The sequence below is a fragment of the Mustela lutreola genome, chromosome 2 (genome assembly GCF_030435805.1).
Source record: "Mustela lutreola isolate mMusLut2 chromosome 2, mMusLut2.pri, whole genome shotgun sequence".
Classification (NCBI taxonomy): Eukaryota; Metazoa; Chordata; class Mammalia; order Carnivora; family Mustelidae; genus Mustela; species Mustela lutreola.
In genome coordinates, this window is record NC_081291.1 from 40,704,413 (window position 1) to 40,729,866 (window position 25,454).

The window sequence follows — 25,454 nt, forward strand, 5'->3', positions numbered from 1 at the left end:
CCACAGGGAGCCTCCTTGGTAGGTCCACCTTTAAGACTTGGAGAAATGTTGAAATTATATTTATGCAAAATTTTATGACATTCTCTTTCACCTTTGGACCTACCTCTGCTATTAAGGAGTAGTGTTTGGAAAGGGATGGCGGTGCTGAAGGTTGTCATAATAATTGGAGCAGGGCAGGTGGAGGGACAACACTGGCCCTTGGTGGCACGGGTAAGGAATGCTAGATTTCCTGCCACGCATGGACAGCCTCACATCGTGGGTACTTTTCTTGCTTCCCATACAACATCCCACGTGCCGTTCACATCACCTAACCAGTCATTCTTGTAGTGAAAAGTGGTTTCCATTACTGAACGTAGGAATCCCAGGTTCCACACAAGTACACTCTACTTTTTTTTTTTTTTTAAAGTTGTATTGATTTATTTGCTAGAGAGAGGGAGAGAGAGAGAGAGAACACAAGCATGAGGAGCGGCAGGCAAGGGGAGAAGCAGACTCCGCGCTGAGCAGAGAACCCAACATGGGGCTCAATCCCAGGACCCTGGGACCATGACCTGCACTGAAAGCAGATGCTTAACCCACTGAGCCACCCACATGCCCCTTTACATGGTTTTTATATACCCTGAGTCATGCAGCAATGCAACTGCCGTCCAAAGAGAGAAGGTTCTAGTTTGTTTCGTCCAGAGCTTGACTGTGAACTATTTATTCAGTATTTTTTAAAAAAATATTTTATTTATTTATTTGACAGAGAGCACAAGGGGGCAGAGAGGCAGGCAGAGAGAGAGGGGGAAGCAGGCTCCCCCGCAGAGCAGATGTGGGACTGGATCCCAGGACCCTGGGACCGTGACTTGAGCCAAAGGCAGAGGCTCTAACCCACTGAGCCACCCAGGCGCCCCTACTCAGTGTTTTTTGAAGGTTGTCAATGAGGACAGAAATGTGGGTGGCACTTGACTCCCGCTGAAGCACACCGGCTGTAGTGTGTCTACAGCGGCTCTGGCATTCAGGGTGGTTTGATGCACGTGTAGACACACGGCTACACTTATTAAGGTCTCGTTCTGACATGTGAAGTCCAAACTTCATTATACGTAGGTCCAAGCATCTGACATCTGCTTTAAGGTCTTCTTCAGTTCAGGGATCAGCAAACTAGGGCCAAAGCTGTCCTGGCGTCTCTTTCTAGACTGCTCAAAGCCTCACCAATACTCAAGTTGTGAAAAAGAAAAAAAACGAGGGCCAAAGCTGTCCTGGCGTCTCTTTCTAGACTGCTCAAAGCCTCACCAATACTCAAGTTGTGAAAAAGAAAAAAAAAAAAAAGAAAAAAAAAGAAACAAAGACCCTCTTCAGCCCACAAAGCCTGAAATACTGACCAGATGAGCCTTTACAGAAAAAAAATGTGCTGACTGCTGGTCTACTGTAATAATGCTTAAGTGGTGATATATCAAAATATATAGTTCATTAAAAATTATTTTCTTTTTTCACATCTCCTTTATATACAGGTAAGGGCATCATGTGGATTAAGGCCATTTGACTATTGGTTGGATATTTGCGGCTTTCCCTCAGAAAAGTAAAAGGAAATGACCGTTTGTTATGTCAAGGTCACTTTTTGGGAAGGGTGCTCTGGGTTGAAGATTCACAAACGCTGGCCTCCCGTCCACTGCTGGAGAAGTGCTTTCTGTCTGCACTCCCATTGTCTTTAGCTCGTGGTTTCCTCAGAGCACACTCACACTCACACCCCATTCCTCCTTTCCCTCTCACTTCAAGCCCCAGCGACTGACAGTGGCTGCACCAGAGCTAGCGAGGGGTTGTCTATGGGCAGCAGATTCCTGTGTTTCCCTCTGTGGGCACTGGTCTCCTGGGCCCGGCCCCACACAGCCCAGACCCGCAGCCTGCCTTCTGGCCCAGAGCTCCCTTCCTGATCCCGGCTGTCCTGTCTGGCCTCCTCTCTTGCCATGTCCATTCTCCCCTTTTGTTGTCTGGTTCTCTCTCAGTTTCTCAAACATAATACGTTCACGTTTCCCCTTGGTCTTGGTGGATATTCCACCCCCCCACCCCCCCCCATTGCTTGGCTTTTCCCAACTCCGCCTTCCTGCCGTGGTGCTGCCTCCCTGACTGGCCTCCGCCTCCATGAGAACAGACCTCCCTCATGCGCCTTGCTCCCTCCATTGCTCGGCTCCAGGCCTGTGCCTGGAGGCACAGTCACGATTCGTATGCCACAAGCTCACCCTTCAAACTCTGTAATTTTCTCCCGTGTGAGGCATATGTGGAAAAAGAAAAATTAGCCCTGATGTCTTAATACTATGTTGGCCTGCTTTTATAAGTAAGACCTTTAGAAGTGTATGTGTGAGTTTTCAGTACACACTGGCTGGTCAGAAGGATTAAGACCTCCAGCCATTCCATGTGGAAGGGTGAGAAACCATAATAAGGAGTCACTGGAAAGCTTGGACTTAGGCCTAGGGGATTCAAGGAACATGGAGACACCACTTTTTGGGAGGAATAGTCCTGTGGAACTTACCCGGACACCTTTTCTCTAAAAACTGCCTTCCCACTTAGCAACTAGGTCTTTGCCACACAAAGACCAGCTACACCTAGTGAGATCCGTGGAGATATTTGGCTTTTCCTCCGTGCCTTAGTCACTATCAGCATACTAGTGACTAGTCATTAGTCACTACTATCATCAGTTCACTTTAGAGTTTTTACAGTAATTTTCTGACTTCAGGAGCAAATCTATTACTCCGGTAGGGAGCAAAAATAATAGAGAGGCTCTCTTCTCTGTGATCCTCAACTGTCCCATGTAACAGCACCTTTGGTGCCCCTGGAGTTGCCATGTCTGCATTAGGACCCCTTCACAAAAGGGAACTTATTGGGTCACGTAACTTCTGGCTTCACTGGTTGCAGTTGTTTAAATGATCTAGTCAAGGATTTCTCTATCTCTTCTCTCGGGAGTGCTTCATTCTCAAGCTTGTTTTTCTTCATGGATCTCCTCCCCCTCCATCTCATTTTTCATGGAGAAGAGTAGCAACATCCCCTGATATTTGAAAGAAGACACTGGGCACAGGCGACTCAGCAACCTTTTGTTTTTTGGAAAGAATTGTGTTCAAGATGTTTGTATTGTTGGCCTTGTGTGTGGTAAGCTTACTAGGATAGCATCTCCCTGGGAGAGGCTGACGTCCAGTTTCCAGAGGTTAAGTTAGAGAGTATAATCGTGACTTGAAGTCAGGCTTCCCTCTCCAACATAAAGTGGATATTGTTTCTCTCTGTCATTCTGACTCCTCTGTACGTCTCTCTTAATTAGGCTTGTATACAGGAATTGGTATTTAAATGTCAACCTCCGAACCCCATCTGTGACCACAATTTGTGGTTTTCATCTGAATAGTTTAGCAATAGCCCAAAGAAAAGTTTCCTTTCTTTGTACTGTGTAAGAGAAGTTTCCGTGTAACCCTCATTCGTTAGGCCTGATTCACATACCTAATTTTGAGCTGTTACTGATTGGCCACACCGAGCGTCACAAAGGACCCTCAGGTCCACAGGCCACACAAACTGAAAGGAAGAAAGGCGAATGTCTATCAACAGTTGTTCTCCAATGGTTAAGTAAATATCAATTACTTGGGGCTCTTGATAAATGTAGATTCAGATTCACTAGGCTCCAGGGTGGGGCCTGAGATTCTGCATTTCTTTCTTTGTTTTTTTTTTTTTTTTTAAGATTTTATTTATTTATTTGACAGAGAGATCACAAGTAGGCAGAGAGGCAGGCAGAGAGAGAGAGAGAGGGAAGCAGGCTCCCTGCTGAGCAGAGAGCCCAATGCGGGGCTTGATCCCAGGACTCTGGGACCATGACCTGAGCCAAAGGCAGAGGCTTTAATCCACTGAGCCACCCAGGCGCCCCAAGAGATTCTGCATTTCTAATGAGCTCTCAGGTGATGCTGATGGAGCTGGTCTGGGCACCACATTTTGAGTAGCAAGGTCTGAAGGAACACGGGGATGTGGTTACTCAAGGTGCATGATGCTGGGCAGGGGAAGGGGACCAGAGATGGCCGCCATGATCCTTTCCTGTCAACCCATTTTTTTTTTTTTTTAAATCACTTCTGCTTAGTGAACACAAGCTCTAAATTTCTCAGGGGACTTACCTCAACAACCACAATGCAGTGTGACCTGTCCTTCATTGAACTCCTTGCATAAAATTCATCAAATTATTGATGATGGTGAGACATCTGGCATGAAAAAATTCTCGAGGTTAGATTCATTCCTAAAACACTCAAAGGAAGGAAGAAACCTCTTTCTGACATGGGAGCACTGTTCTGTAGAGCTCCTGCTCTAAGGCCATCTACTCTGTATGGAGACTGAGATTGAGTGGGTTTCTGTGGCCTGGCCCACCAAGATAACTTGCTTCATTGGAGGAAACTGGTTCTACATTCCAAACTGATAACTTATGAAACCAGGCAGCTGGAACAAAAACTGCTTGGTGGAACACATTTTTTTCTTGGCTTGAGAATAGGCGAGAAGGCCACTTATTATTTGAGAGTACTGATGCTGATGAGGTAACAGGGGTTTATCTGGAGGTGATGAGGTGGTTCTGCTTACCTAATGCAGTATTAGACGCCCCCCCCCCCCCGCCCTTGCCGATAACAGCCTTTTATTTTACTCATAAGTGTGTAAACTGGTCAGGGTTTAATGGGACAAAGCCCGTCTCAGTTCTACTTGGTGTTAGTTGGGGTAGATAAAAGGCTGGAATCATCTGAAGGTTCACTCATAGATCTGATTCCTGAGGAGACTCACACAGCTGGGGGCTGGCACAGCTGGACTTCTGGGTGTTTCTCTCTAACTCTCTCTCGCTTCTCCATGTGATCCCTCCAGCCTGGACACTTCCTTCATGTGAATGCAGGGCTCCCAATGCACATGTGGAAAGAGCAGGAGTGGGGAGAGGGGGAGGGGAAAAGAGAGAAAGGGAGATGCACATGGTGGTGGTGGTGCTGGGGGAGGACCAAGCTGAAGCCCCATATCCTTTTATGACTTGTCCTTGGAAACCACACAGCATCACTTTCACTGAATTCTGATCTGTCAGTGCAGTTACAAAGACCCACAAAGTTTCAAGGGGAGGGAACTTGGACTTTTTGTGTAAAGTTTCAGTATTGCAGTATAAGAGGAACCTGAGGGATGGGGGGTGTGTGTGTGTGTGTGTGTGTGTGTGTGTAGCCATCTTTAGAAACTATGAACTGGCACAGAGACTATGGGTGACATGATAGCTTTGTAAGAATACACACCTGACTGATGTTTTCAAAGAGAATATATAGCTTTAATATCTAAAAAAAATTGCAACAAAATGACTTTGATAAAAAGTCCTATAGGGGTGCCTGGCTGGCTCAGTTGTTAACCATCTGCCTCTGGCTCAGGTCATGATCCCAGGGTCCTGGGATTGGGGCCCTGCCCTGGGCTCTCTGCTCAGTGGGAAACCTGCTTCTCCCTCTCCTTCTCCCATTCCCCCTGCTTGTGTTCCTTCTCTCCCTCTCTCTCTCTCTGTCAAATAAATAAATAAATAAATAAATAAATGAATAATAAAATCTTTAAAAAAAAAAAAGGACCTTGTATAAGATCTAAGCACCAAAACCTTGGCCAATATGTAATGTCCTTCTCTGCCCTCTTCTCCTAGCCATTCCCATCACCGATTATGACAGAATCAAGCCCCTTCAACAGAGAATAAGGCATTGGTCATTGGGCTGGCCAAATCACAAACAAACCGATTTCTTCTCAATTCTTCCTGATATTACAAACCAGGAGCAAGTGAAAAGCTCAGGGTTTTCTAAGTCAAAGAGGTAGAGAAAACCTCCTTGAAACAATGGCCAGTCCTTTCTGTTCAGCCCAACTGTGTAATTTCGAAGCCTGGCGTTGGGCTCCAACAGCAATATCCTAGCTGCAGGGCATGGCGGCAGATGGAGTATGGCGTCTAATAAGCTCCAACTCCCCATTGCCGCCTGGCCACATAAGGAGAGCAGTAATAACACTCCAAGAATGAAAACATCCATCAAAGCCTGACAAACCTCTGACATAGATTTTCTTTATGTTCCTAAAAGAGCTAGTTAAATGTGATGGAACTGCTAATAAAAATTCTTTGGTGGTCCTAATGAAACAGCTTGGTACACCCAATCTCCTTCCTTGTTAGGCGAAAAGGAAAACCATATTAGAATTTTTGGTGGCTAACATTGTTTGTGGTCTGGTGGAACGGAGGGGAACTGGATCAAAGCAACTCAACTCACTTGTCTTCTGGAATGGGAGACAACACAGTAATGAGTTTTAATGGTAGTCTTGCCACAGAGAGATCGACTTTGTCATTGTAGTCCAAGAACAGAAGCTTGGAGGGATCAGGGGATGAGGGGACAGGATTTGCTTTTCCCTTGGTGGGTCTAAGATGTTTTTTCTTTCATCGAGCATGGTCCCTCAGGCCATTGAGGTATTTCTTCTGGACTCAGCAGAATGGAGAGTGATGCATTCCATGCTGGCATCAGCACTGCCTGCAGAGGAATTTGTAAGGCACTTCATTGCAATGTAATGTCTTGGTCATTTGTAGGTGGTGTCCCCCCTCACCTGAACTGCACTGACCATAATACATCTGGAGTGATACAACATTGCATTAGCCCACCCTGATTACTTCCTGTTTCCCAGTGTCCACTGTTGGCTTCCTTGTTTCCCTGTCATTTAAGGGGGTGGTGGCTCCTTTTTTCTTTTTTAGAAACAGTGGGTGATTCGGGGGGGGGGCAGAGGGAGCGGGAGTGAGAGAATCTTAAGCAGGCTCCACACCCATCATGGACCCGATGTGGGGCTCGATCTCACCACCCTGAGATCATGAACTGAGCAGAAATCAAGAGTCAGACACTTAACTGACAGAGGTACCCAGGTGCCTTGAGGGGGTGGTATCTTTGACCAAGCCAGGAGTCCTAAGGTCTGTGGTCTCTTGTCTTCTCATGCTCTACATAGCCATTCCTTCGGAAATCTGGCCAGTCTCCCAGGACACCGTTATGAAGCAGGGTCTATACTGAGACTATCCCTAGGACCCAAAGCAACCCTGTCCCCTTTCTATAGAGTCTGGGGGAATTTCTCTTACTTTCTCTCCTTTCTTTCTGAAGCTCGTTCCTTCCCTGCCCCATCTAGCATTCTGGCTTTCCTGAATGTGGGCTTTTACACAACCTAGGGAAGGTGGTGACCTCAGAGAGGAAGAAACCTATGAATCAGCTTCTCAAAAGCATAAACTTATGTGTTGAGGATTCTGGGTGTCATGTTGATCTTATTCAGGAAGAAACCAAGACCTAGGTAGATGAAGGGACTAGGATAAAATCACACTGTTAAGAAGCTGAGTGAGGCTTATGTTCTGTGAGTTCAAGCCCTGCATCTGGACACCTCTCTGTCGGTCGGAACCATCAGAGAGGTTCATCCAATAGGACCTGTTCATATAGACAATGCACTTCTGAATATTTGATGTCAACAGAGCCACTTATTTCTAACGTTCTCTGGGCAGAGCTGTGGACTTAGAGTCAGAGCGTCTGGGAATTCTGACTTTCCAGCTGCCACAGGTGTGTGATCTTAGACAAGGCATTTGACCTCCCATGATCTCACAGTTTTGAAATCTAAAATCCTGGCTCAGTCAACTTCACAAATATGGATTGGAGGAAAATGTTGGCAGCCTTTAGTGAGTTAGAAGTGCCACATGGGTACGACATAAACAATCGCGATCATCATGGTCTGCCTTGACTTGCCCCAAACTCCAAGAGGTCAAGCTCTTCACTTCCTCCAGTCCCGAAAGTCTCCACAGACAGTCATGGCAGTCATGACATCACAATAGGGGCATTGGAGGCATAAATTTGCTTATTATTTATTTGTGTGACCCAGCTCTGTTTCCTGCCTCCTTGGGATTTGACACTCCTACACAGAAGTTTGGGATGCCGTCATGTTGACAGAAGTCACTGAACAATTAACCTGTATCATTAATAGTTTGTTAGCAACCTCCTTGCTTGGCTGATGTGTGGCCCTGGGCATCTCAATTAACCATTGTTCCTCCCTAGTGTATTATGAAAGGGGTTGACTATGCTCTGTGACAGTTCTATCCCGGAGGAAGAAGTTCTCCTGATTAAAAAATAAAAGACTCCTCTCACATCTGCTTTGCAAACATGGCCCCATCCCTTGCTTAAGATCTGCAGATCTTAGGTGCCAAGTAGAGCAGAATGCTGCTTTTGTAGCGCTCTGTTACCATCTGCATAATGGGAACCCTTGTTCAGGGAACCGGTTGTTTCTTTTTTATTTATTTATTTATTTATTTTCAAAGATTTTATTTATTTATTTGACAGAGAGAGATCACAAGTAGGCAGAGAAGCAGGCAGAGAGAGAGAAAGGGAGGCAGGCCCCCTGTTGAGCAGAGAGCCCGATGTGGGACTCGATCCCAGGACCCTGAGATCATGACCTGAGCTGAAGGCAGTGGCTTAACCCACTGAGCCACCCAGGCGACCCAATTGTTTCTTTTACCAGGCTGAGTTGCCAGGGATCAGCCACCCCCCCCCCCCCCAATTTCTGATGGTATCACCAGCACCATCTAGCAATGTATTTTGTAAACAGTAAAGCTTGTCTGAATTGAATCTTACTACTGATTTGCCTTCTCTAGAAAGAATGGCTAGTGGACTTGTGAGAAGCCGTTATTCGTAGAACAAACTTGTTTGGCAGATAAATTGGTTGTTTAACTGCAGAGGGTGAATACAAAGAAAACACTTTCTACCATGTACTATTATATCAAAGAGCACACCACAGTAGGCTAAACCATGGCATGGACAGGTCAAGACAGCTTACTCTGACATCTGCCAAAATGCCTCTAAAGTTATTTTGGATGTTGCCTTGGAAATAAGCTTATTACCAGGCTCGGAACATGAGAGGGTCATGAAGCCAGAATTGGATATATGTGAGGTATGAGGGGAGTATTTAAAAATACATATTTCTAGGCCCTCCCCTCAGAGGTCAGTATTCACTGTGTTTTTGTAGCTGAAAATAACCATTTTATTTTGCTTTTTATTTTTGGCATCCGGGTTGGGGAAGGACTTGGTGGGGGTGGTAGGGGTCTGAGCTGCAGGCCTCCAGCTATACTATGGGGACTCCACTTCCAAGATGGCCTCTTTAATTATATGTCTGCTGCCAGCAATGTTCCTTGGCCTGTCTGTCTGTGCCCTTGTAGGCCTCTCCATATGGCTTGGCTACTCGCAGCCTGGTGGTGTTCATGCAATTGTACTTTTTAATAGCAGCTAACTGTCAAGAGGCAGAAACCGGAAGCCATGGGCTCACTTAAATATCCTTGGCCCAGCCCTAGCCTGTGCATCTGGGGCTGCCCTGATTCAAGGGGCCATGGAAATAGGTTCCACCACCCAATAGGGTATTGCATGGTTTCACTGAAAAAAGAGTGTGGGGGATGAGGGATGTTGGGAAAACAAAATTTGCCACATCTAACGCACGCAAAAGAAAGGTCTTCTGGAGAAGATATGCCTAGATAGAGGGTCCTATTATGTGCAGAATTTACAAACAAGTGCATTCATTGGGAATGAAGATGTTGGTGGTAGAATTTTGTAGTCCATGCTTAATAATTTCTATGTTTACAGAATGTTCGTTTCTTTGCATATTTTCATGGCATTGTTGAGAAAAGCAAACTCACTTTCCCAAGGGCTGTTCTCTTTGTCCTACACATCTTCAAGAGCATGTCTCCACACGAGATGTGCCTCTGACTTAATGCATGGCCTTGGAATATTCTCATGTCTTCATGGGTCAGGTTTAAATGTAGATGTCCTCTGACTTTCGTTGAGTTTTAAAAAATTCATACACTCATGTCTTTGCTCCTCGGTGGTATTTCCTCTTTTCCAATAATACTTTAAAATCTAATTTCATTGTTCCATTAGATGTGGTTCTTCCATTTTGATTTCTGCTTTTTCACTCTTCTGCAATTGGGGCTATCATATCAGTGACACTAACTAGTGGTTTTATTACACTAGAGCGTAAAAGAATTGCATTTCCTCTATGTTTATAAATGTCGTATCCACATTCAGGCTGTGCATAGATTTCACTGAAATGCCTTGAACTTGTTAGTTGGTCCACAAATAGCTCCTTTATATATTTATGGTAATACTTTATGTTGAACAACAATTTCACACTTAGAACTGTCCCTACTGGTTTGTGTGTTTTAAATGTCATCTGCTCATATTTATAAATGTGGAATGAGCTCACTCAAATTGGATTTCTTGGGTCCAAGACACTTCTGATTTTCCTAATGACCAAATAACCAAAAAGCAGAACAGATTAAGAAGAAAAAAAAATATATCTCAGGCATACACAATTTTCAAGCAGTTAGGGTTTGTTTAAAGCTGCTTTGTTCGGCAGGAATGGTTAATAAAAGAAACATTTCCCCGAAGAATTGTTGTGGTCTTTAATTAAACTCCTTTCCCATAGGTTTGTAATGTAGTGTTGAACAATATTTGGTCACTTTCTCTGCCTGGTTTTTTCAGTCGCAGGCTGGACTTTATTGGATCTCGGGTCCTAAGGGAACATTAGGAGCAGAGAGAGGCAGGCTGCGTCAAATGAAAAGTTAATTGTGTTTAAGCTGTCTTGGAAACCAACCTCCAGTGTGCCTTAGCTGAGAGCTGCTGTCAACCATTGGATACCTACCGGGCTGTCAAGCTGGGTCTGTGGCCAAGAATTTACCTGCCCCAGAGAAAGCGCAGCCTCACAAAGACTAGTGACTGCAGGGAACATCAATCCAGGTTCTCCCCTCTCGGCGGTCATGGGCTCAGGGACAGCGGGCCATGAGGCAATTCACTTGGCTGGTGGGGCTGGAAGTTGGGGGTTGCTCTGAGGAAGGAGGGCAGTGGGCAGAAGTTCCTCCCTAGAGTTCATTAAGACTCAGAACTGTCTTGTGAAAAAACTGTGATAAATTGCTCTAAATGATCTGGGAGCAAAGCACTGTGGGAGTTGTTGAGATATTTTGTCTAGCTCTCTTCCTTTCCTTGGGTCGAGAATTGTTCTATCAGAGCAGACACCTGCAAAGTGTGCCTGGCGTACTTAAAGTGGGTCACTTTGAGAAGGAACAGCCCCCTTCATGTCTGCAGCTTGGGGAGGGGGGCACCCCCATCTCCTTCAGCCCCGCGGCATGTCCCTGGACACACAACTTTGGGAAGGGAATCTTGGCGGTCTTCCCAGTCTCTGTGAATATTCCGCTTCCTCATCTAGATGGCGATGCCATACCTATTCATTTGATGATTATTAACTCAACAGCTCACATCTTTTACTTGCATTAGTATATGAGGTAATGTGTGAAATGGCTAGTAGTTGGCCATCTTTCAACTTACAGAAATGGCAGTTTTATAAATTTCAGTACATTTTGCACAAGGAAATTAGAAAATAAGGTAGTGTAAACACCACCAAATCAGTAGTCACAAGATGGATTTAAGCCAGAAAGCAGCAGCTCCGTAATAGAGGCATTGTTGATAAGACTAGTAGCTTTTCCACTGAAGAAAGAGTACTTTCTTTTGCTTTGAGGGGCAGTGCAGTGTGGTGGTTAACACTCGGCTTCCATGGCCAAACATGCTTGGGTTTGAGTCTCTGCTTGACCATGTATCAACTGGCTGGCCTTGGGGAAACGTCTGAAGATGAGGCTGTTAATAGTCCCTCCTGCCCGGGATAGCTGAGTAGATCCCAATGGATAGTATCTACCTCACCAGATGTGTCTTCCACCACTTCCCTTTGCAACTTATGACTGGGTATGCTCTGGACTTCTGGGATACCTTTGGCCACTGTGTCTTTGAATGTGCGGTTTCCTCACTCTCCAGAATGTTCTTCTCCTGTGCTTTTTCCTATGGGGTTCCTCCTTGCTTGAGATTTCTGCTCATTTCTTGTTTTCTTAGCTTGCTCTGGGCATCTCAGACTAAGTCGTAATTGTTGACTTTTACCCTCTAGTGGAACCCTATAATTTCCTCTTGTCATAGCGATCACAGGTGTGATTTCAGAGTAAGGTATGTATTGTTTTGATCCATCGATTACCCTCTGTGAGCTCCATTTGGGCAGGAGACAAGATGTTTTTTGTTCATTGTTGCTCCCTGGAGAGGCTGACTCATAGTCGGTCTTCTGGAAGTATTGAACGAATGAAGCAGCTTGCATTCTAGAAGTTCTTCCATTTTAAGGGTTTGGGGAGAGTCCCTGTATTTCTGTTAAAAAAAAAAAAAGAAAAGAGAAAGCACGTATGTAAGCAGTGTGTACATGTGTTTGTGTGACAATCATGGATAAAGACATCGGTTTAAAAAAAATTCACTCTGGGCATTCTGTGCAAAGTGGTGGATAGGCAGGAAAGTGGAAGGCTTAATAACTAAGGTGCTGTCCGAAGTCTAGGCTCTGGCTTAGTTCATCATCTGTTTGCTCTGTGGTCTTGGAAAAGTTGCTTGTTCTGAAACTCATTTTCTACGTCTATACACTTGATATTAAAAATAGTACCTAAATGTTATGAGTTGAATTATGTCCCTTCCAAATTCACATATTGAAGTCTTAACCCCCAGTACCTCAGAATGTGACCTTAGTTGAAGACAGCATTTTTACAGAGGTAATCAAGTTCAAGTGAGGTTATCAGAGTGGGGTCTAATCCCATATGACTGGTGACCTTCTCAAGAGGGGTAATCTGGACATAGAAACACACAGAGAGGGACGGTCGGGGAAGAGATGGAGAGCACAGCTGTGTGTCGGCCAAGTTGAGAGGCCTTCTCCCTTCTCCCACAGACTTCAGAAGGAACCATCCCTGTGGACCCCTTGATTTTGGACGTAGAGACTCTAGAATGGTTGAGACAGCAAATTTCTGTCATTTAAGTCACCTAGTCTGTGGCACCTAGTTTGTGGTTTGCTTCAGCCCTTGACAACAGATACACGCAATTAGCCAGTTTAATACACAGTGAGACCATATGTTAAACAATCCAAAAATATCGGCCACTTACAGTGGAAAATATTTATTTTTCCTGCCCATGGGCCTGTGTGTTGGTTGTAGTTCACCCAGACACGAGGCCAGCTGGGTTCAGATCTGCTCCTTGTGCCTATATCATTCTGGCCCTGGCAGCTACCTGGGGCATGTTCTCCTGGAAGAAGGCAGAAGAGGCCAAGGCAAACGGTGCACGTCCATTGAAGGCCTCTCAGGGCACCATGCCTGGTAGCAAAGCGAGTCACCTGGCCAAGCCTGCTTCAGATAGGCAGAACATAGATGTCTACTGTAGTGGGAAGTATGGAACCTCACATGGAAAAGGGAGAGAGGGACAAAAATCCACTTGATCACCATATCTTTTAAAAAAATTTTTTTAAAAAAGATTTTTATATATTTATCTGAAAGAGAGTGAGAAAATGAGCAGGGTGGAAGGACCGAGGGAGACGGAGAAGGAGACGCCCCGCTAAGCAGGGAGCCTGACCCAGGGCTCTGCCCAGGGACCTGGGGTCATGACCTGAGCCGAAGGCAGATGCTTAACTGACTGAGCCACCCAGGTGCCCCTTAATCACAATATCTTTACATAATGGGGTTTTCTTAGCTAAATCAGATTATGCACTTGAAGCTCTGAGCCCGGGGCCTGGCACCAAGTTGGGGCCCAATAAATGGGTGTTGCTATTGTTATTCTTGTTTTTATTCTTGAATAAATTCTAGTGTTCATCTTCTATTGTGACTCTACATGGACTTTTCCCTTTCAAACAAGTAGAATTAGCTGAATAAATTGCATTAATATTTGGTTAAGTGAAAGTCTCTGTAGGCTGCATTATCGCAGCTGTGATTAATTCTTTTAAATTCTTTTAAATTGCATGTCTGCTTCAGTGGATTGGAACAGAGATATGATTTCAAGCTTATGTTTCTCGTTAGGACTTTGAGGCCACAATTAAATGTGCTTTTTCTTCTTCTTTGAAAAAAAAATCAAAGGCTCTTAAAATGGATTGTTGTGAAAGGACACATAAATAGGTTTTAATCAATAGCTGAATTCTCCAAAGCATCATCAAGACAAAGTGGTAAATGTTCGGATTAAATTTGTGATTGGTTAAGCTAGAAATCCATACAGTTGCATGTCACACAGTATTTAATAGATGGCAGATAGAGTATCTTAATTGTACCCATTTATCACTTCCCTCTGTTTCTAGATGCATAAAGTTATCAAAATCTGGAAACTCAAACATTTTTATTTCCATTTCCTTGGTTGGGCTTTGTTCTCTGTCTTTCTTGGTGTATTGGGTCTGGTTTTGAGCTAAATATTTTTGACACAACCTTCACAACTCATTTGCATTTAAATAGTAACAGGAAATCTCTTTGCCAAGAAGGCTATTGGAATCAAATTTTACACCAGATCTTTTTTTTTTTAAAAGATGTTATTATTGATTTTTTCTGTACATCAAAGTACTTTTTTTTGCTTTTTTAAAAAAATCTAAGTACTATAGGCAGGGTACAGTTTTTCATTTTTCATCTTGCGTGTTTATTATTTCTTCTGATGCTCATAATTTATACCAGTTGCTATAATGTTAAAAATTAGAAATGAACTTCTGAGGTGTTCATTGCCTTTGCTATTGAAATTCCATTAAAGGGAGTTTGAAGTATAAATGCATGCTCTTGAACTTGTTGTCACATGTTGAATAAGATCTCCTTACAGGACAGAGAGGGTGTAATTATAGAAAAGGTGATGAAATCAAATAGATTCCTAATCAGCAAATTGAGGTGTGGTTTATAACATCCCCATGATGAGAAGATTTAATGTGAGTTAAGCAGATTGAAGATGATCAAGGGTGAACATTTCTGGCTGGGAAAACCAGCGTCTTCAGCAGAGGATCACAGAACGAGAACTCCTGGGCATCCAAATGAATTTCACCTTCCACACTACCTCATCGTCCTAGGAATTTTTTTAAAGAAGGTATTAGAATCACAAGAAGGCTTCCCAGCTTGTAAAGCAAAGTCAGCTGCATCAGCGTTCTTAGACATTGTTATTCTAGACATCTTGGGAAGAAATTCATTGTGTGCTGAGATCTTGTTATAATTCTCCCTGAACTGGATTTAAGGAAAGGCTCAGTAAAACTTGTTTAATAATAACTTACATGCGATTGAGTGTTTATTCCTTTCTGGGTGTTGAGAGTCTTACATAGATTAGTTCATTTTATTCCTGCCAAAAGTCTTTTGAGGTTGGTCATCTTACTCCCATTTTCAGAAGATAAAACTGAGGCTTGAGGAGGCTGGGCAGTGGACCAAGTGCTGAGCTGGAAGCAATGCTTTGGCAGCTAGCCTGCAGTGCCTGCAGTCTTAATTCACACATTGGTGGTCAAAATGTCTTGTCTGTCCTTCTTTTGGCATCTCCTTCTTTCCTTCAGCTGTTTGGGTAGACACCCTGTACTCTGTATTCTGTTTATGCACTAGGGATATGGTGTATTTCCAGCAGAAAAAGATGCCTGTCTTCCAGGATTTGATAGTCCACTGAGGAAACAGACAAGAACTCATACAAATCTATAATGTAATGGCTGGTCGACCAAAGTGCATTAATCGTAAGGCTGAATAAGGGGCTACAAGGCTGGGAGAAGAAGGGATGTCTTAGAGATGGTGATGTTTGAGAGTTTTCAACAAAGAATATTAAGGGGTTCTAAAATTCATAGAGCCGCTGGCTGGAAAAGCAAGTTAGCATGCTCTACCGGAGTAGGATCACATCACGATGAAATGTGGTGTGCACATGACGAGTGTATGCAGTGGGGGTAGGTGGGGAATGACAGCAGAGATGGGCAGCCAGCTAGGACCAACTAGTCTCAAGTTCAGGTCACACCGGCATTCCTTCTGTCCTCCTTCCTGCCACCAGGTCTTTGTAGAGCACTTGGCAGACTGTTCCCTGTGCCCCTTTTCTACCACCTTCACCTGGAATTTTTAATCTTTCAGATCTCTGCTCATTTATCACATTCTCAAAAAAGCCTGCCTTGATTCCTTGCACAATGCCATATTCTTCGTTTGCGCTACTCCTAGAATGCTGTTCACTTCTTTTGAGCATGCATCTCTGGCGAATGAGCTATTTTTTGGCAGAAAAATAGCTGTGTGAGTGTTGTCTTCCTTGCCCCGTTGAACTATAAGCTCTTTGTGGATAGGGTCTGTGTCTCTTTGAGCTCATCAGTTGTCCCCAGAACTTACCAGAACATAGAACTTGTTAAATAGTCTGCCATTTATTAAAAATGCATGAATATCGACAATTTGATATATCTCTCTTTGTAGGTATAAGTCAACTTTAAATTTTACTTTAGGAGTAGTTAACATTTGGATTAATCAGGGACCAATTTTCCAGGGCTGCCATCAGATATCACTGTCTGCTAATTAAACATAAGGGATGTTAGAAATAAATGTTATTGGTGAAATAAATGGTGTTCAAGATATCCATTGGTTAGAATCTGCCCTTGCACAAATGGAGTTGTTACAGAAAAAATGATTTATGACACTTGTTAAAGATGGTAAGGCAGACTTTATCTAGGACCATCCAGATAGGTGCAGAGAGCACTGTAATTGGATTTTACACTGGGGGAGAGAGAGACTGGATCCAACTCCCAATACAGCACAGACAAGTGGGAATTTATAGCAAAGGAGCAGAATGAGGGCTAGTGGATGGAAAATTACTAAGAGGGAACATGGGGGGTAAGAAGGAGTTTTGGCTAAACCAGTCTAACAGGATTCTTATTGAAGACAGGCCAGGTGGTCAGACATCACCTGCGGGACACTGGGGATGAAGAACATGATGAGATATCGAGAATGATCAGTTGTCAAAGGTAGAGGCGTTCTGATTCAACTGACTTCTCAGGGTTCTTGCTAAAACCAGATTTTATGACGATGTGTGCAGATGGGCCTGGGAGAAGGTTCAGGACCCCAAGTTTGCTCAAGCAAAGAATCTCTGCCAGGGTTGAAGAATAAAGTTAACATAGGCCCAGAACTCTGAAGGATCCTAGTCTCTCTTCTCCAGGGAAGACTCTGTTGCCTAAATTGACTAAATGAGAGGTGAACCTCGCTTTGGAACACGTTGTTACCTCAGGATGAAACTTCTGTGCAACGCGCTTTATCAAAAACCTGAAAACCTGAGAATGGAGGCCTGGCTTGGGCCAGGCCCAGATGGTTTGATTCTCTAGGACCTGCTTGCTCAGAACTCTTTGTAGGTGTGGTGACCTTCAGCCTGAGACTTGCTTACGTGTGACATACTGCTCAGGTGGGAAGAGGGGGTTGAGGAAAAATACAGCTCGAAATTGCCTCTAAACATTGGAGGTTCTCCAGATTCAGTAGGGAAGTTTGGCAACTGTGAATGGCCAAATTGGCTTTGGTCATCTTACAAGAGAGCAATAGACCATTGTTGAATGGAAGAGGCGGTGGTGGGTTAGAGAATACCAAGATAGCGTCAACACGTCCTGATGACTGATTTATTTGGATGTGAGGGAAGAGGTGAGGATGACTGATGCATTGGTCCTGGGAGCAGGTGTGGGTTGGTTGCAGGAGGCTTATGACTCCATCTTGTAAACTGGGCTGGTCCCTGACTCTATTAGGAAGCAGACAGTGTTGGTCTTTGGTAACCTCTCACCTCTTTCATTGTGCCCATTGTGAAATATTTCTCACCCAGTGCTCTGCCAAGTAACATCCCATCTGCTGATGTGCTGTGCCTGAAAGTCTCATGGTCTTTGTTTTCCAGAAAAGGCACTTTGGAATCATCTGTTTACTCAACCCGTATTGTGATGGTTATGGCTGGAAATCTGGGGGACTCCAGGCCATGTAAATAAATCTGTGCATTTTAGAAAAAACTTTTATTTTGAATTCAGTTTAGATGTACTGAAAAGTTGTACAAGTAAGTGAGGTAATTCTCTTAGATCTCTTTCTCTCCTTGCCCCAATCATGACATGGCATACAACCTTGGTGTGATTATCAAGAAGAGGAAATTGCGATTGATACAGCATTCTCAACTACACTGTGGTCCTTATGTGAAATTCACCACTTTTTCTCGAATGCCCTACCATTCCCCTTCTTCGTGACCTTAACACTTTGGAAGAGGACAGGCCAGTTACTATTTTATAAATGGACCTTAATTTGGGTTTGTCCAATGTTTTCTCATGATTGGTCTGAGGTTATGCACTTTCAGCCACAAAACTACTGGGTTTTCCTCAGTGACTGACGGGCAGGAGTTCGTAACGTTGGTATGTCTTATCGTAGGTGATGTTTTCTTTGATCGCAATTCCTGTAAATTGTTGTTTGCCAGGTTCCTCCTGTATAAAGGAACTATCTTTCCCTTTGTAGTGGACAAACAAATCTGCGGTTTTAAACCTGGAATCTAGCCAAAGGAGGGCAAGGACATTTTGGGCAAAAAACAAAACAAAACCCTGTTCTCCTCCTACCAGCCTCCGTTTAAAAAGTATTCATTTGAGAGGCATCTGGGTGGCTCAGCTGGTGAAGCCTCTGCCTTCAGCTCAGGTCATGGCCTCAGGGTTTTGGGATCGAGTCCCAAATTGGGTTCCCTGCTCAGCGGGGTGTCTGCTTCTCCCTCTGTTCCTCCCCGACTCATGCGTGCTCTCTTGCTCACTCTCTGTCTCAAATAAATAAAATCTTAAAAAAAAAAAAAAAAAGGTATTCATTTGAGCACTGTATTTTGTCCTGGAAAACTTAAGCAGAAGGGTTGATGTGCTAAAATAAAGCCATCTTCTGCCTGCTTCGGTGGCAATTTGTGAAGATGAAAAAGAGTGATAATTCCTGTCTCTACACTGCTGGGGTCATAAAACCTATCTTTGGTTATTTTAGTTTCCTGATTAAAAATGTTTGTTGGAGGGGCACCTGGGTGGCTCAGTGGGTAAAAGCCTCTGCCTTCAGCTCAGGTCATGGCCTCAGGGTCCTGGGATCGAGCCCCACATCGGGCTCCCTGCTTAGCAGAGAGCCTGCTTCCCCCTCTCTCTCTGCCTTCTTGCGATCTCTCTCTCTCTCTCTCTGTCAAATAAATAAATAAATAAAATAAGAAAGTGTTTGTTGGGTTCCAAATGACTATAGGAAAATGTCCTGACTTCCCAGTGTGCTCCCCAGGACCCCCCACAACAGGACAGCTGTGCACTTTTCCACTTCTCTCCTCCCTTTGTCTTTTGTCTGTCTTCCGCTCTCAGGAGCCCCATGCACCAGCCACGTTCACCCAACAACTGTTCCCTGCGTCTCTGTTTTTGCTTATGCTGTTCTCTCAGCCAGAACACTCCGTCCTATCTCACCTCTACCTTTTAAAACCCTTGTTCCCTATGGATAAACATAATGATCTCATCAGTAATTAAGCTACTGTCTCTCAGCTCCCAAATCTCCCTCCTCTGTTCTGCTTTGTGATGCTGTGGCTGGGCTACTACAAGCCACATTTCTGCTTGGGCCAACTGCTTCCTGGAAGGCTCTGCCAGGATGAGGAACTAGAGGATCCTGGGAGATGTTTTGTTGCTGCGAACATCACTGCAGTAATGCTTCTCCATCCCACCACGGCAATGGAATTCGTCTGCTGTTGGGCCAGCAGACCTGGCCACATTCTGCCTGCTCCAACACCAGAACTGGAGGCCAGTGGCCTCTCCTCAGAGGACTGGGTCCTGCCCCTGGGGGAGTCCCTCCTCTAAGCTCTGAGCTAACGGCACCTGCCTGGCAGCACCTCCTTCTCAGACATCCAAATTTCAGCTCGGCAGAAAATGTTCTCTAGGATTCTGAGCTCCAATCATTCCAACCTCTGCCCTGGGTTCCTGACTTCCTGGCAGTGATAACTGTCTCCCTATGTGATAGCTTAGTGTCTTCTTTTTGTTTTCTGTAAATTTAACAATCTTATCCCTAGCTAACCCTATTATTTATTAAATTCTCTCTTTCGAACAAACTAGAAAACATTGGTATGGTTCCTATCTCCTGCCCGGATCCTGAATGATGTGGAAGTCGGCGCCAGAAGCATTGTTAGGATGCTAGTACTCTAAGATGGGTTTGGGGATTTGCCCATGGGGTCCTCAGACTTGAGCACAGTGTTGAGTCTTCCTAATGGAAAAGGCACTGCTGTTGATCGTGGCACCCTGTGGCCTCATGAGTCATCAGCTTTGTGGTGAAACCCCTGCTGAGGCAAGGACTGAGGGGGCCAAGTCACTTCTGCCCTTGACTGTGATGGCTGTCACGATGACTCTTAGGACTGCATTGTGAGGTGGATTTCCACAAGGACATGGGGACTCTCACAGAAATGGAGTGACAAGCACAGACCTTCAAACTCTCAGCTCACATCCATGGACAGAGGACCAGAGAGCTTCCCCCGCAACCTTAAAGACTTTCTTACCATAACCACAGTTGGGAATGTTGATGGTGGTGTCTTCATTACCATTGTCTCCCAGGTTAGACAGAGAGAGGGAGAGAGAGAGAGAGAATATGAATCAACCAGTTTGGTTCAGCGGTCTTCCCAAGTCTGACTGGTTGTAGTCAGGAAAGAACCTCATAGGGGAACATGGCTGCTCGCGGTGGGAGACTTTTCCACAGACAAGCAGAGAGCTGATACCCCGAGAGGTGGCTCTTGATAATTATATGGGAGTACAGACCACAGCTTGGGGAGGAAGTCCAGTGCTTGGTCACCCTGGAGGTGGGAAGAAGATAGAAGAATTCTTTTCCACTTCAAACTCTGCTACGAAGTCTGACCTTGAAACTGAGACTGCCTGTGGTAGCTCTCTGAATTTCTTTTCCTTTCTTTTTTATTTCCTTTAAAAATTGTATTTATTTGTTTGAGAGAGAAAGTAAGTGAGAGAAGCATGAGCAAGGGGGAGAGGCAGAGGGAGAAACAGGTTTCCTGCTGAGCAAGGAGGCTGATGCAGGATTTGATCCCAGGACCCTGGGATCATGACCTGAGCTGAAGGCAGATGCTTAACCGACTGAGCCACCCAGGCAACCCTGACATTGTTTTTCTGAGGGACTTTTAAGATTCAGAACACAAGGTTGGCCGCTCTGGGCCTTGGTAACAAAACAAGACTCATGTTTTCCTTTTTGCTCAGAACCCACTGTGGCTTTGGAACAAGGACGGAGGGAGCTCAGTGCTGTGTGGTCCCTCAAGGGGCTTGGATCTTCCGGCATCCAAACGAAGTTGTCCGGCAGGCAGAGGAGCAGCCTTCTTGAGGAGGGTTGGGGCTGCTGCGGTGGGGGATGGGGTGTGTGTCGTGCTGGTGGGGTTCCTCCATCCTGCAGACACCAGCCAGGACACTGAAATGGAAAGAGACATCAAAGGGATTCCTTTGAATAGTGAGAGCTTTGGAAGTGGGGGGAGCAGAGCCCGCGTAATTCAGGTAGAAATGGAATTTCATTTGAACTCTCATGCTGCAGAGACTGGGGATTGCGCAGGTGACATTAAAACCTGCTTAACAACTGTTTTTCTCCCTTTTTAAAGAAGCATCCTTCGCCTAGGGCAGGCTCTCGTCTTTCTGAAGACGTGGGCATCTGAAACTCAGGCCAAGAGAATGACAGAGGGAGCCCTGGACATGAAGGCCTTGGTTTTCCCTTACATGGGTTTTGTTTTGTTTTGTTTTTCTCAGTGACATTTTTCAGGGTTTCTAGAAGAAGGGAGCTAACTGGCACGGGGCTTCTGAGCGTATCAACTCCCCAGAGGCGTTTTGGGGTTTGTCGTTAACAGACTTGGCCAAGCACACATCGAAAGAACTCATTACTCGTTCTACCTGTTGTTTTAAAAAAGGCAGCGTTCAAACTCTTTGAATATTTTGCTGTGGGGGTTTTGGCAGAACATATTTCAGAAGGGGCGAGGGATAAACCGTGGGGAAGAGCACATGAATTTCCCGTGAAGGGCGGCTAGCTGGGACACATGGGTATGTTGCTGGTGGATTTTAAATTAGAATATTTGGAGACCCTGTGGTATTATTTCTGAAGCCCTGTACTTATTATTCATGGTTTCATTATGGCCCCTTTTATTCACACACACACATCTGAGGGCGGGGTGGGGAGGGGGCAGGTGCTGGGCTTGGCCTTAAAAAAACAAACAAACATAAAACTCGCCATATATTTTAGAATTATAGGTGCATGCATTTTTCCCCCTCCCATCAAATCTTACTTTTCCATTTTAGCCGCATAAATGGTTGTCATAGTGACATTTGCTTCAAGCCTTCATAGCTTTGGTACAGAGCAGAGAGCTCTGGCAGTGTCTGGTGACCGTAAATTCAGCTCTAACTGTCCCCTTAGCTCTCTGAAACTCATCAGAAACGAGGTCTGCCACGGAGCTGCTCCTGCTCTCACAGAGCAAGTGAAAATTACATTGAAATTAGGTTACAACGGCCCCTTTGTCTGAGTTTTACAGAGGGGTGCTGTTCATTTTTAAGAAAAAGTTTGCTCATTCAGCATTTTAAAGGGCGTTTAGCCAGTAAAAGTCATGGTTCTCTGCCATCCAGCGGTAAAGTAGGACACTGAATCCCTTCGAACAATCTCTGCATATCTTAGGTCCCGGGTTGTGTCTTAAAAGTTGTGAGATGGCCCAAAGAATAACGTTTATGAGACTGACGTGCTACCTACTGCACTAATGAGGCACCTAAGAATAACGTTTAAAAATGTCTTGCAGTTGACCTCAATGTCTCCTCTTTGGTAATATTTGGCTAATGTTATTTGATAAAATAATAATATATTAAGATCTAGCATCGTCTCTAAGGCTATTTCTTCCCGGATTTTTTTTTTTTTTTCAATTAACAATAATCGCGCCTTGGATAAACCTCATTGACTACGATACTGCCACTGTGCAAAACTTGGATTTTTTTTTTTTTTAATCAGAGGGTAAAACTGTAATCTAAAGGCAGAGAATTGGGGAGAATCTCAGCATTTGGAGGCTCTAATTGAGTTATTGGCAAGACTGGAAGACCACAGAGGTGGAGCAAATCAATGCGAGGACATAGGAAAGCAAATTCCCCATCCTACCTCAGGATCGGGGTCTGTGAAGGGATCAGGTGTTGCCACCAACCCTTCCTAGGGGTCCTGTGGGCCTTCACTTGTGGCCAGTCTAACATCCAACAGACCATGGTAGACAGCTGCCATCAGTGGCATAAAATATGGAAAAAACAAACAGACAAAAAAAGGTAACACAGCATAAGACAGAATAACAATTCTTCTGGGATGCTTCTGGGATGCTTTGAGATGCAAGAAATAAAATGGCACCCAAGAGTGGTTTCCTTAGTTTGGACTTAATTTTCTTCTCCTAATAAGACGTTGAGAGGTATAGAATTCCAGAGTTGGTTCTCTGTTGGCCCAGAATGCCATGGCTCTGGGTGATTGTCTCTGCAAGTGTCTGGTCCTTCCCTTCCTGGTTTAAACATGGCCACCACCACCCCTAAGTCCACATCCCAAGTCCATACTTTCACATCCCAAGTCCATACTTCCGGAGTTGGAAGAAGGGAGAAGAAGTGCATGCCTTACTTGCTCATCCATCTCCCATGCTCTCTCTCTCTTTTTGAACTCCAGATCCTGGCTGGTCCCTGGAATGTCCACTTATGTTTCATTGATGGAACTATATCACACAGCTGTCCCTAGCTGCACAGAGGGCTGAGAAAGTGAGTATCTGGCATTTTCAGTCTCTGCTGGGTTGGGGTAGAATCTGCCAATAGAGTAGAAGAAAGAAGTGAATGGTTGCCATGCTGGCAACCAAAAAATCTCAGCCATAGACTAAGTTTTAGAAATGAAATGATTGAATGACATTGTTTTATCCATCTTATTTATGAGAAAACTGGCACCAGAGGAGGTTGGTGTCAGACCACAGATCTGAGTCTAGATCTTCTAATTCCCGATGTAGAATTTGAGGTTGATGGCGACTAACATCTGAGTTGCACATTCCAGCTGGCACAGCGAGGCCTCTGTTTAGCGTGTATTAGTTTGCTTAATTTTTGCCTTTAGCACTGGGGGATGGGGATGCTGCCGGCTTCTCGGAGCGGAGGGCACATATGCTGTAGTTTCCCACTTCTGCTGAAAAGTGGCAAATCATTTCTTCCTAATTAAAGATCAAACATTATTTCAGATGGTCCCCTTCCTAAGATGTCATGGGAGATGTTCCTCGTATCTGTCAGTGGTACTGATCATGTTGTCATTTTTGGCAACTAATTCCTGGAATGAATAATAAAATTATAATAATCTTGCACCAGAGGGAGGACGACCAATTTGTAAAGTCCATTAAGAACTGAGCAAAGGATTGTCCTCTAATGAGATGGAGCGCGTCAGGGAGACCGTACATCAAGCTCTTCTGTCACAGATGCACAAAAGGACCCGGAGGGAGGGGCTCCTGTAATGCTGGCAGACAGGGCGGGTTGTCTTGGATGCACATTTACATATTGTCATTGATCAGCTGGCAGAGAAGAGGATGACAAGCAGAACACCAGGGTTCTCCATTGTGAGGCTCAGGGTGTGTTTCTGCCACCATTGATTCATTCCCCAAGGGGGAAGGAGCATTACTCACCATTTCCTCGTGTGCCAGAAAGAGAAATGGAATCAACGAGCATATCATCTTCTTGTTGGAAAATGACAGCTCCCTGATTATAAATCCCGAATAAATTGATGGAAGAGCTGTTCAAACTTCGTAGATATAAATGTTTTCTGGGATTAATGGGAAGTTATTCCTAGAAATGACTTACAGTTCAGGAACCAATCTCTGAGCAATTGGTTTTTGGTTTTGTTTTTCTTCAGATGTCACAAGCCCCCTCAAGCAGCTGAGTGTGGATGGCCAAGGTGGTCCATGCAGCCCAGCCCTGTACACCACCACCTTCCTCATTTTCTGCTGCCACACATTTAGAGATTCAGAAAAGCCAAATTTTCCCTGCCTTCTGGAGGAAGCTTCTTCCTGTTGAAAGTCCTTAAGAGGAGAACTTAAAATGTGAAGATCTACCTGTGACCTCTGGGGAGACATAACTGCTCCCTTGAAGGACGGAAGCCAAAATACTGCTTGTTATTGGGTCTTTTAGAATAATAATAAAAAAACTTTATTCAGTAGCTATCTTAACATTTTTGTTTTCAGCGTCCTTGTAAACGAGGATATTGAGCCACTTAACTGTCACTCTGGGAAGGGATTGTACCAACAATGGCTTATTTTCTGAAACATCAGGATTCTTCTCCATTGTGACGTCTAATGGTCATTGGGGGACGACTCTTGTTATTTGTATTAATGTTGATACTCTTATTGAGTGAGTGCTTTTATAAGTGGGACTGGGCCTTTTGTCCAGCACAAGGAGCATGTGGGCACTTCATAAGTACCAATCAATACCTTTTGCTGATAGTGGAATGCAGACCCATCCACTTCCCAGATGGCTCCATAGGGAAAGATGCTCTTATCGCTTGTGCTTTATTCTAAAAAGAAGACATGAGGGGCTGCCTGCTATAGTCCCTTTGTTTGAGTCTGGGCTCAATGTGACATTTACCCAGGCAATTCCACTTCTGTGTGCTGGTTGCTGGGGAGCCA

The 25,454-nt window shown here is 44.6% G+C and overlaps 1 long non-coding RNA gene and 1 other non-coding gene across 2 annotated transcripts in view; one reads left to right on the plus strand and one right to left on the minus strand.

Annotated features, from left to right (window-relative positions):
• LOC131824137 (uncharacterized) overlaps window positions 1-24,983 on the plus strand; it is a 67,754-nt gene extending 42,771 nt beyond the window's left edge. Inside the window, exons 3-4 of the long non-coding RNA XR_009350761.1 lie at window positions 23,474-23,562; window positions 24,686-24,983. This is a non-coding gene — a long non-coding RNA (uncharacterized LOC131824137). The remainder of the gene's footprint in view (window positions 1-23,473; window positions 23,563-24,685) is intronic.
• LOC131826104 (U4 spliceosomal RNA) lies at window positions 22,626-22,765 on the minus strand. The gene has a single exon (XR_009351413.1). It is a non-coding gene; the product is annotated as a U4 spliceosomal RNA (small nuclear RNA).
• Window positions 24,984-25,454: the final 471 nt, after the last annotated feature.